General features: G+C 35.7%; 1 protein-coding gene across 1 annotated transcript in view; it reads right to left on the bottom strand.

The window, feature by feature from the left end:
• Positions 1-12,982, bottom strand: part of LOC107660122 (ephrin type-B receptor 1-like) — a 252,460-nt gene that overhangs the window by 109,877 nt on the left and 129,601 nt on the right. The window lies entirely within an intron of this gene.

Here is a 12,982-nt window from a genome sequence, read left to right as displayed (position 1 = left end):
ATTTTGTCTTGTCTTCACCACCTGGCTATACTGTTGTAAAATGTTGAGAGATTCAAACAAAAAGTACTAAATAAATAGAACAAAATAAAAAATAAAAAAGACTGCAAGTGACATCGCTAGCGGAAGTGCAAGTGTCTGAGAGTGCAAGCCTGAGGATGCACGTCTGAGAGTGCAAGCGTCAAGCTGCAGTATATTTACATTCAGCCTGTGTGCAGTTTCTGTCTGGCCAAAAACGGACCGAATTTGCATGTCCTGCTGTAAATTTTGACCGGTTGATGAAAAACAAGCTTATGTGGATTCTACACATTTAAACAATTCAGATAAGTTATCTAGAACTATTTATGGAGCAGATAAAATACAATCATTTATTAATCAATAATCATTTTGACATATCTTTTCTTTATTTAAAGGCTGAAATGTGAGGTTTACCTTTTTATGAAACTTTTTCAAAGCTTTATTTGAACATTTACATGAGATATTTCAACATGCTATTAAACTGTTGTCAGTCAAATTGTCATTTAAAATCCGAACATCATTGGTAATGTTATTGTTTTAGTGATTATGCAAACAAAAAGTCATTTTATTTGTTGTTTGTTGATTTTTAAATATAAAACTTGGTGAAGTGATTTATGTGTCGGTACTTTTTTAACATCTCCAGCACATTTTAACAATACCGTGATGATACTGATAACCGTGATAATTTTGGTCACTATAATCGTGATAAGAAATTTTCATTCCGTTACATTCCTATCTCAGAATTATGAGAGATAAACTCAAAATTGCAAGATACAAACTTAAAATTCTGACTTTTTTCCTCTTAATTCTGGGTTTATATCTCACAATTCAGTTTAAAAAAAATACTAAAAATGGTAATTGCAACCTTTCATGTCACAACTGTGAGTTTATATTTCACAATTCTGAGGGGAAAAAAAGTCTGAATTGAGATATAAACTCAGAATAGTGAAAAAAATAAAAGAATTTTGAGACAAAAAGTTTAATTTTGTATGTCAGGGTGTAAACAATCCTACTTACGTTACTAACATGTTTGACTTAGGTCTTCCACTGAACTCAAAAGGAAATATTATAAACAAAGGGCCGGATCTGAATTCGGCTCACCTTTATTTAAGTAGTACTGTACACATAATAAAAGCACCAATATACCGGCAATCTACAATATCTTTATCAAGGTCGTCTGGTTACCCTGTTCTCGCCCGGCAAAATGAATTTGACTCTTACTTGTGTCATTTCCTGATAACATTCAATATAACGGCAAAACAGGCAAAAATAAATCTAAAAGAGATGTAGCAATTAACCGAGAAAGGCCATTCTCTTCCCAAGAATCAGCTCAGCGATACAATCGATCTCTCCCATCTCTCCAGCCACCTGACCAAAACGAGCTCCAGTGAACTTAGAGTGCTTAGAGTGGCATTGTGAATTTTAAAAGAAGCATTCTGACGTCTGAGGTGGGAAAAACCTTGTAATGAAAGTAATGAAACTCGCCTCGGCTATTAGCTTTGTCTTGCTAAGAGCTGGTCTCTCTTTAAGCACCGCAGCTCATTAACTGCAAGGGAGGGTCGATTAATCCATAACAGTTAACGAAAGATGCTCACGCACGGCCTTCCCTTCCATTTCCTTTAATGTCTGTGTCTCTAACTCTTAAAATTCCTGTCATCTATCTCACTCCTGCTCTAAAACACACATGCACTTAAAAGAACTCTACAATATTGTTTCTACACTATTGAAAGTCCTATAGCGTACTTAATGTTCATTGCTTTTTAGGTTAAAATTGCCTATAGAACTTCTTCAAGAATCACCCCAAATCACTCCCAACACAATAACTGTCAATAGATTTGGTATGAGACCAGTAATAACCTGGATTCACGCTAATACTAACATGTATGTAAACATTAATTTACATTAATGTAAATGGTACAAACCCAAATGGTCTGCATGATAGAAATTTTAGATTTATAAATATGTATTATAAATATGTTGTAAACTGTGCATCTCAAAAAAAGAAAAGAAAAGAAAAGAAAAGAAAAGAAAATAAAAAAAAAGAAAAGAAAAGAAAAGAAAAGAAAAGTGAAAATAGATATTCAAATTATGAAAAATGTATTACAAAATGTATTTCAATGGCAAGAAAATACATTTCCAGTCATACAATATATATTTTTTGGGTGAATATATTTAGATTGAAAATAAAGATCTGAAAAAGTGTCTGTACAGTGTGTGTGTGTGTGTGTGTGTGTGTGTAGATGACAGCAACCATGCACCTTTATCAGTTGGCTATCATGACTGAGGGACAAAGTGATGGATGCACTTTGCTACAAGAATGTGTGTGCGCTTGTATAAAAGAAAGAAAAACAGCAGCTCTAATACAGCATCTTCACTGCCGAGTGATCTTTGCTGTGTGCACACTGCAAGAAACAAAGCAAGCACTGCATTTGTGTGTTTCAAAGGAAGGGCGGAAAAACACCTCACCCTCAATTACAAACTAATTCAGGAACAATGTTTCAAAAGCAGGGCTGGAGGGAGGCGCAGATCATAAAGATTTCCTATCTTTGCAAATATCAGCACTGACAGGCCTTCGCTCTGTGTGGAAAGCTCTGTTGTGTTTGTGTGTGTGTTTGAGCTGCCACAGACGTCGAGGTGCGAGTCTGAACATAAGCTAAAGCGAGCTCACGTCTGTCCCGGCCTAACTAAATGCGCTCTCTCTCCCACCTCATTACCTGCACCGCCTGTGAGAGCTTCTATTGTGTATGAAGTGGAGGTGATGAAAGCAGGAGTCTAAAAATGACACGCTTCGCTCACACAGCTTTATTCTGTCTGCTGTTTACCCCCGAGAGAAGCGCCACTGCCAGTCTGAGCAGCACACTTTTTACAGTCGTATTTGGCGTTGGATTAGTTTATTTGTTTTGACTCTGCTGTCGCTATCTGATGTTGCTGTGCTGTCACGCACAGTTGATTCATCCGGGTGCATGTTGTTTTTACTGCACACTGGGGTGTGTCGAGATATTTGTCTGAGGACGGTTGACTTGCAGATGTCGGTCTGCTGTTCTGTGGCGGTGATAAAAGAACAAGATGTTAAACGTTCCTTCAGTTTGTTTCACACAAACCTGCTGGTTATTTACCAAACATCTCTAGATTGTTTTTTTTGTTATGCTAAGGTGTTGATGTTGAATGTTTCCCTGTATGTGTTTTGCAAAATGTTTGTTATTGGTATTCATTATTGCTGGTTATTCCTATCTAGAATGAATAAACAAACAAACAAACAAACAGATAGGGCCTACATATATTTCCAGAAACACGTTTATTTTCAAGTCTGTTTATTAACACTCTAAGAACAGAACAAATGTATTATTAATTTATTTATTATGTTTATTAATTCATGTATTTTGTTTGTTTGTTTTATGAACTTTAATGAATTGATTTGGTTTATTGTTAATATTAAATAAATAAATACAAATAATATAAAATAAATATTTATATAATTTATAGATAAACAGATGCATATGATTAAAGGAACCATATGATTAAATAAACATACTAGATAAACTTCTCATTTGTGCATCTTTTTGCAAACCATACTGAACACTGATATTCTTTACCTTTTATTCATTACTAGTTAATGTCTCTATAGTAAACAAACAAATAAATTAGCAGATGCCAGGATTTGTAAATACAGCATTTCTCTCGTATATTTTCTGCAACATATCCATCATTAATATTCATTACTGTCAGTTACTTTACAAATGTCTCTAGAATAAACAAATCAAATAAACAGATGCATACATTTACTGAATATTTTGATTTAAATTAATAACAGGTTGTCATTCAGATGCGTACATTAAATGTTCAAATGTTAGGCATTATTCTAATATATTTCTTGTGGTGCACTCATCGGCAATATTCATTACCACTGCTTAATTCTAGATTAAACTAATAACTAAACAAACAAACATATGCACATTATTTATATAAACAACTATATACAAAATGTAGTTGTTTTAATTTCAGGTTTGTTTAAACTCGCACTGATTAACGATGCAAAAACTGGCCAATTTAAATCTGTTTGGAAATAAATGTTAATTTATTGTTAGCTTTAATGAAATATCTAATTAACAGAGCAGCTCAGTATGCAGGATTTTCTCTCTTTGATATTTGAAAGGATGTCGGAATATTTCAATGTGCCAAGCTTTGAAGGTGAGTACACACACACACACACCTGAGGCCGTGCTGACTTTGGTGACTTTGTCAAAGACTCGCAGCCTCTGGCCAAGTGAGGAAGAGGATTAAACCGTGTGCGCGTCTCTCAAGCGATCCAACAAACGAACTAAATAACAATTAAATAAGGAATAAACCTGTTAATGATAACAAACAGATGGGCAAGGTCAGATACCCGGCTTTCCCGCTTCCTCTTTTTTAGGAGTCCGTTGAGCGCGCCAGCAGCGTCCGATAAGTTCCATATGCCGCATGGCCTTTGATGGCACATCCTGCAGTCTGGAGCTGATAAGGGCCACTTACATAGACTGGAAACATCTAAACATTCAAAAAGTCCCATCTTAAGTCAAACAACCCAGTTGTTGTCACACTAGATCAGAGAGTCATGGGTTCAACAGCAGTAGTGCTAGATCACAAGAGACTTGGTACCATTCATACTGAACCCACACATTCACATGCACACAGAGAGACCTGAATATATATATATATATATACATTTTTAAATAATAATAATAATATTTTAAGATTAAGGGTTTTTTTGTTTTTAACTTAATTTTTATATTGTTAAAATATATAAATATACATATACAATTTGTATAATAATAATAATAATAATAATAACTAGGGGTAAAGGATCATGTGCACCTTCAGGAACATAATTATTTTCATATTTATAACCTGAGCAAAAAGGTGAATTTTATATTGTTTTGACACTAATTCCCTTCCTAATTTAAAATTGCCATACAATATTTTTATTTTATTTTATTTTATTCACCTTTAAAGTTACTCAGGGTTTATGGCTTGAAGTAATAATTAAGCATTTTATGACCACTTTTCCCTATCTGACCCTTACAACTAAACGGGCTGTTTTTGGTGCTGTGTCCTCTCATAAAGGAAATGAAAAACTGCACTTTGCTACACTTACATATCAACTGCATGTTCATATTCATGTTCAGCATCATTTGCATTGCCCAATCCTTCAAAAACCATTCAATTGTTCTCACAAAGCAACACAAACCCTGTTATATCAGACTGATGTGATCAACGACCTTTTAAACAATAACTTTTGTTTAAACAATAATTTAAACTTCAACCACTGTTTCCTAACGTTGGGATTCAGGCAGGAGCTTCACACAACCAGGAACAACTGATACCACGGGAGAACCTTTATGAAGACCTTTACAAAATGTGCTAAATGTGCTACAAAAAGCTCCTTCTTAAGAGTGCCACTCACACATACTCATACACCTCATTTTGTAACGTCGCAGTAGATTATGCCAGTTCCCTCTCAGAAGGGCAATTTCTTCCTGAGAGGCATGTAAGACTCTCTGTCGCCTTGATCCAGTGTAGGTCGACTGGGGTCCTGTGACTCCTCAGCCCTGAGATGGGTTGCTTTTGTGTAGGCTGAGATTTGCCTGTCTAAATGCGGGAGTCTAAGGAGCTTTCCAGAAGATTAAGGCAGAGGGGTGTCTGAGGGCCCGATCCCCGGAGCGCGGGGGCTGCGAACAAGGTCAACGGGGTGAAATGAGGTCTGCCCGTCCAGACGAACAGGGTCTGACGGTACACAAAATTACATACCATTAGTATCGCCGCTCTACCAGAGAGAGAGCTAAGACCCCTATTGTTACTTCCCTTTAGAAAAACAGCAACCGTTTGGGCGAAAGACGAGAGCTGAGAGGAAAAAGGAAGAGAAAAAGTGATTAATCCTCTTTAAATGGCTGATGAGGGAGGAGAGATGCCGGATTGTGCGTCTTTTATGGCCTTTTTAGATTTGTAAACCATCCACGGAGTAAAAAAAAAATTCGCAAATGATGAATAAATGCATTTCCAAAAAACATTTCCCACAATATTCCCAGTTTCCAGCTGGCCGAGGGATTATTAAACCATTCTATGGCATTGAATAAAAACAGAAGGTGTTTTTCGAGTCGACAGCCCAGAGCAGAGGTCTGTGTGTACATAAAGCTTTGAGACGTACAAAGTTCAGCAGCGCGACGCACCCAGAGGAGAGCAGTCAACTGTGAGACCTGCTGTTCGCATGCTGCTCCATATCCGTGAACCGCCTTTTCACCTTCAACAGGAACGTATAACGCGCCAAGACCAAACACATATTCAATCTGCAATGACTTATCACCTCCGCAGCTCGCCGCATTCATACACTGAGATTAGCCCTCGGATAACCGGAATTTAAGCAGGGCAGTCTGAAGAAATAGAGCTCAAGAATGTCATATTGCCACAAAGGGAAAATAAAGGGTCCGATTTTTTTACTTACCAACAAAGTCCATTCCACTTTGAAGCATAAAGAACCGCCAACTTCAACAGCTAAAGACCATCTGACCAACATGTAGCGATCAACCAGTTTGCTCATTTTTTTAAACGTTCCTAAACATAACAAAATCTAAAATAATCAAACCACAATAATAAACCATGGGGGAAAAAATGCTGTGCAGAAAAATTAGCAGAAAATGCTCTGCTTTTATCATGAATAAGGTCCAATAAATTTGTGGGTAACACTTTAGATAATGGATTATCATAACATCTGTTATATTCATTTTTGTTAACATTACTCAATATAAATGCAACTCTTTGTTGTTAGTTCATGTCAGCTCAGGTCCATTAAATAATATTAACAAATACAACTTTTGAAATGTGTGCATTAACATTAATAAATTAAATGCTTTAGAAGTTTTTTTTTTTTTATTGTTAGTTCAATTGTGAAATTTACCGGCAATTCTTAGTGAAAATTATTTCAAAGTAAATACTACAGCAATTTTTTGTTAGTATATACCATTTTAAGCAGTTAACTTTGAAAAATTGTCATTGAACTTGATATCAAGTAATGCACTTTAATAAATTATGATTATCTTGTACCTATTTAGAGGTACAGTAATTTAAGAATGTACTGTTTTAAAATAGAATAAAATAAAATAAAATAAAATAAAATAAAATGATAAAAAAAGATGAATTTATTCTAAAGGTACTTGGTGCTTCACTTTCGATAAACTTACAAAAAGAAATTAAATAAAGATGCATTCTAGATTTACTTGGTGGTTCACCACTTTCAATAAAGTTATATTTATACTAGTGTTGTCAAACGATTGATCGTGATTAATCACATCCAAAATAAAAGTTTTTGTTTGCATAATATATGTGTGTGTTCTGTGTATATTTATTATGTATATATTAGGGATGCACCGATACTGAGCTCTTGTACTCCTACTCGTACTCGTTAAAATGCCCCGATACCAAACGCCGATACCACACAGCATGTGATCAGTGCCATATTCAAACAAAGAAACACCGACAACAGAACAACAGACAGCAGAAAGGAGTTAAGGATGTCTACTACGAAGTATATGTATGCAATGAATATAATGTTAAACATTCAGTATTAACGCCTGTATTGCTGATGTGCGCGAGCTGATAAAGCACGCTGAGTGGATTGAGCGCGCGGCGGCGCAGATGCGCGAGCTTGTCAAGTGAATATATCTTTCTCACAGACATCACTGGAAAGTTTGTAGTTCGGTCGGATATGTAATACCCTTTTGGTTTCTGTACCCAATATTTAAAACATTTACAAATGCAATAAAAATATCGGTACTCGGTATCGGCAAGTACCAAAAATAAAAGTATCGGTATCGGGCGAGTACTGGAAAAAGTGGTATCGGTGCATCCCTAGTATATATAAATACCCACACACACACACACACACACACATACAGTATATATTTTGAAAATATTTATATTCATATAATTTATATTATATATAAATATATTTAATATATAAACATAACATATTTTTCTGAAATATATACATGCATGTGTGTGTATTTATATATACATAAAAATATATTCAGTACACTTTCATATGTTATGTAAACAAAAACTTTTATTTTGAATGGGATTAATCGTGATTAATCGTTTGACAGCACTAAATTATACTGACAAAAATAAGCTAGCTAACTAACTAACTAACTAAATATAAAACAAAGTCATACAGAATTGTGAAAAGAGTAAAAGGTAATCACCCATTACAAAGTGGTGAAGGGTTAAAATATAATTTGTTCTTATAATATAATCTTACTTTTCTTCTCAACTTTCTAAATGTTTTTGGGACTTGTGTCTGATGGACGTTTGGCAAATTCCCTGCCGCATAGAGGAACCTCAGAAGAGTCAGTTTATCTGCCAGCAGACAATCATGCTTCTGGAGAATCTCTGAATTCTTTCTGCTGCTGCCACAGACTCGTCACAGAACCCAAACCATAATGCCATCTGAAATTACATCTCCACCACCTTTCTCTCTTCTGTCGGCCTTCGGCAAATCAAAGGAGGGTAAGAAAGACAAGAAGGAGAAGAGAAGAAAGAGAAATATTACAGTTATTGCCCTGCGACAGTGCACCATAAATCTCATTTGTACACCTGAGGCGATGTTGTCGGGTTTCTGCAAGTATTCACCTTCAAGAACATCTTAATGTTCAGGAACATGTTGCGCATATTTGTAACAGCTCAGAATAACTTGATACTCTTTTCTCAAAATTAGTAAGGAAACTTTTCGAGACCTGAACCAGGTCTAATGTTCTGCCCTTGGCCTCATCAGGACATTCATCTGGAAACCATTCATAGTTCTTCATTCCCATCCACAGATCTGCTTTCCCAGATCAGATAGGACACCCAGGCGTGAAATTGAATGACACAGCCATGTGTTATCACTAACCTCACAAACTATTGATACCTAAACCCATTAAAGTTAATGGGTACCAAGTCGGTACTAAAAAAATGAAAATGTTACGGTACCAGGTTTTTTTAAGTACCGGTGGTACCGAGTACCCGGTAAATCCGGTCCTTGATGCGCTATCCGAAAGGTGCGCAGATGCGCTCTCTTCATAAAAGCACTGAGACGTGGCGACATCAAAATGAGGAAACACATCAAACTAACAAAACACTTTAAAGACAGACACCCAGATCAAATGAAAGAGTTCAAGCAGATAAGTTTAATTTTAATTTTTAACATTTAGATCTTGTGTTTCTGTGGGAAACACCGCTTCTGTTATGAATATTATTCAATATTTTATATTGATTGAAATGACGCTGTTATTAGAGTAGTTAATCATTAGCATAAGCGCGGCTAACGCTAATATAATGAGCATTAGAATGAAGTTTCTTTATTAACTATTTAATGCTCCTATAACTTTTATTAGGGTAAAAAAAAAAAAACAGGAGGACATGATGATATTTACTATTTTTACACACCAGAGGCTTTTAGATGAATTGTGAATATAAAATATGCGTGTTAGAGAATGTACAAATGGCTAACATTGTTTGTGTCATATCAGTCAGAAAAGCAGTTCTGGGCTTTTTTTTTTTTTAAGCTAACTTAGTTAGTTGTTATTCTTAGCTGAATAACTCTAGAAGGTTTTCAAAAGCCCTTTAAAATTACATATGTACACAGTTTGGATTAAATGAAAGTATAGTCACATTTTTTAATTAGCATGTTTTTGTGTTTTGCTTTGGTACCGAAATTGGTACAGAGAACCGTGGATTTTCACTGGTATTGGTACCGAATACTGAAATGTTGGTACCGTGACAACACTAGTAGCTACATTAACTTAAATATTTATGGGCATCAACGTAAAGGTAAAGTGTGCAATTTCTGCAAATGCCCCTTACACATAATACATCCTAATGATTATGCTCGTTCTTACAATATCTTACTATTTTATCAGGGGCTTGACAGTACAGAACTGGCATGTGTGGCAAAAACTCTGCAACTTCAGCATCTCAATTGAAACTCAAACATTCCCCTATCTTGTAAAAGCATTGCCAGTGTTTACCCTTGATTTACACCATTGTCTGTCTCTAGGTATTTTGTCAAGTATTTGAATTTTAGCTGGCACTTCTAACCGAATCAGACACTCTTTGGCCAGTCATTTCAATAGGAATCCACATGGTTGGGAAATCTGAGTGAGGGCGAAGGATTTCCCCATGCATGCAGATTTCTCAATGGGTTCAAGTTAGTCACATGAATTCACAGCATTGATGACTGGAAAGCTGCTGATTTGAAAGTGATTTTGGTATGAGCTATAGAAAGTACAGATGTGGCCATTAAGAATGTGCGTTTTTTTCCCCACGGAATGCCACTGAATCCTGTTTGCACATCTTTAAGAATGTAATCATTTTGCAGGGATACACTACATGACTTCATATACTAGTTAACTTAAATATTTACTGTAAATAGTTACAGAAAAACTGGGCATTATACAGTAAATAATTGAGATTCATACACGTCTTTCCAAACACAAAAAAACTCACACAGAAACGTGAGCCTCGTTGCTAGGAGAATCATAACACCTGAAAACAATGGGTGTTCTAAAATTGGCTCAAATGATCAAATATGTTTGATATCCTCAGACTGGATGGATTGAAATCAGTCAACTCTCTCAGACTGTCCAAGATCTGCAGACTGGCTTTGACTTTTGACAGCTAAGAGGAAATACCTAACCGATGTAGGCCTAACTATTTCAGCAACAAAAACATGCCAAAAAGTTTATTTGCACTTTGAATTAGGCCAGAAACCCAGTTTTGAATATTTATTGCCTGCCACCAGGAAAAAATATGCCAAAAAAAAAATAAAAAAATCACCTTGTTGCATTCGGGTCATAGTCTAGATGTGTACCTTAAAGTGTTCAGAAAACACACACACTGTATTAATTGGCACAACTTCACTTCATTTTAAATGATTAAAAAATAATAAATAGTAAATAAAATAAATACAAAAAATATAAATAAATTATTTGTGAACTGAAATAAATTGTATGGATAAAAATAAAGAGTGTGGTTATTATAAAAATAAAAAAAAAGAGCTTCATGACCAGTGAAGAATAATTTTGTGTCATTTTATTTTATCTGTAGTGAAATGTCTGCTATAGACATATGCATTTAAGTTATGGTTCCACAGACGTAAATGTTACTGAATTGCTTGCAGCCAAAGCATCCTTCTTTTGGCTTATTTTTTATGGATTTTTGGTATTTTAAGTGCAAAATATACAGTAGCATTACAGCATGAATTCTGTCGTTAAAATAGTCAAACCTGTCAAATATTTCTCTCAGTCTTCCAAAATTTGTTTTCCTTTACAAGTGGCCGAAACCTTCTTACAAACTGTATCTATAGAGGATAAACTTGTTTGGAAAAGTCATTATCTTAGCATCCTCAGAATGTATTTTTACAGAATTGTCAGATGAATAGATTCTGGTAGAGTAAAAATGTTCCAACAGTTTGGCACAGTGTGATTATATACAGTACATGCAATTTTGCTGTCTGCTGTAGCAACACATGCATCTCCAGAACGAAAAAGATCAAGAGAGCGATCCAGACAGGAATAAGGAGAAAGAAAAACTAGAAGCCTGTGCTAATTCAGCATTCATGAATACTAACTGTCACGTAAACTAAAACACAGTTAGGGATTGTCAGTACACTACTCATTTCCCTTTCTCCTGATTTTTACAGTCACGACCATCCCCTTGCCTCTTTCATTTTCCTACAGCTATTTGATATTTTGTGCAGGCATTTGAAGTAGGCAGCCGTGGCAGGGGATCCTCGCAGTCACTCTCAATGCCGCTCTGTGATCAATAATTTTTCACTGAAATGCTGTCGGTTGCGAGGACGTCGCCAAACCGGGGCAAAAAGGGCCCCTGATGTGCGACTGCCGAGAGAGTCCCAGCAACCACCCAGAAGCAGTTACAGATCTGAGGACCCCTGGTGCGACAATATTGAGTTATGTTCTCGCCCACCTGTCACTTGATATGTGCATTTTGCTTCTTTAACTCGCTTTGAACATAAAACGACGGGTCAAAGCTGACAAGTGACGGTAAAAAAGTAAAAAGCTAGAGTGTTTTTTGGATTAACTAGTCCTTCAGCATTCTTACATATTCTACACTCTTAAAAACAATGTTCCAAATGGAGGTTTTCAAAGTGATGCCATAGAATAACTATTTTGGTTTTGGTTGTTCAAAGAACCTTGCAAACAGAGCCAGAGAACAGTTCTTAAACCATGTTCTACCTACACGCAATGCAATGCCGCGACATGCGATAAAAGGTATATTTTCCATGTAGGCCTAAATCAGAGTTTTTGTCCTAACTAGCTGTGACGGTGACACACAACATTTATTTTCTAGAAACGGCTTCTATTTCCACGACGTCACAGCTGGAAAAACAACATACAAACTATGACAGTGATAATCTCAGGTACTGGTTATGTGCTTTGTTCAAAGTTAAACGCATCTAATGTGAGTTTGAATATCATATTGCGTGACATTTATAGCCAAGGTCATGCAGAATAATATTCAAACTCACACTAGAAATGTTTAACTTTGAATAAAGCACATAATCCGTACCTGAGATTTTCACTGTCATAGTTTGTATGTTGTTGCTCCAGTCACGACCGTTTCTAAAATAGAAATGTTACTTGTCGTTGTCGCAGCTGGTTAGGACAAAAACTCTGATTAACATGGAACAGATACCTTTTATCATGTGTCACATCATTGAGTGTAGTTAGGACACGGTGTAAAGAACCTTTGTGCAATGGAAAGATTCCATGGATGTTAAAGGTTCTTCATAAAACCTGTGGATGTCTATAAATAACCTTTATTTTTAAGAGTGTAGGAGAGAAAGAGTGATTCAAACTTCATGAGTCAAACTTCCCAAGTCTATTAGCATTTTTGCAAGATGAAATTAGAGACATTATCATAATATTGCTGTCTTAGCGTT

The sequence above is a fragment of the Sinocyclocheilus anshuiensis genome, unplaced genomic scaffold (assembly GCF_001515605.1).
Source record: "Sinocyclocheilus anshuiensis isolate Anshui unplaced genomic scaffold, SAMN03320099.WGS_v1.1 scaffold850, whole genome shotgun sequence".
Taxonomy (NCBI): Eukaryota; Metazoa; Chordata; class Actinopteri; order Cypriniformes; family Cyprinidae; genus Sinocyclocheilus; species Sinocyclocheilus anshuiensis.
This window is presented reverse-complemented; position numbering and strand designations above follow the sequence as displayed.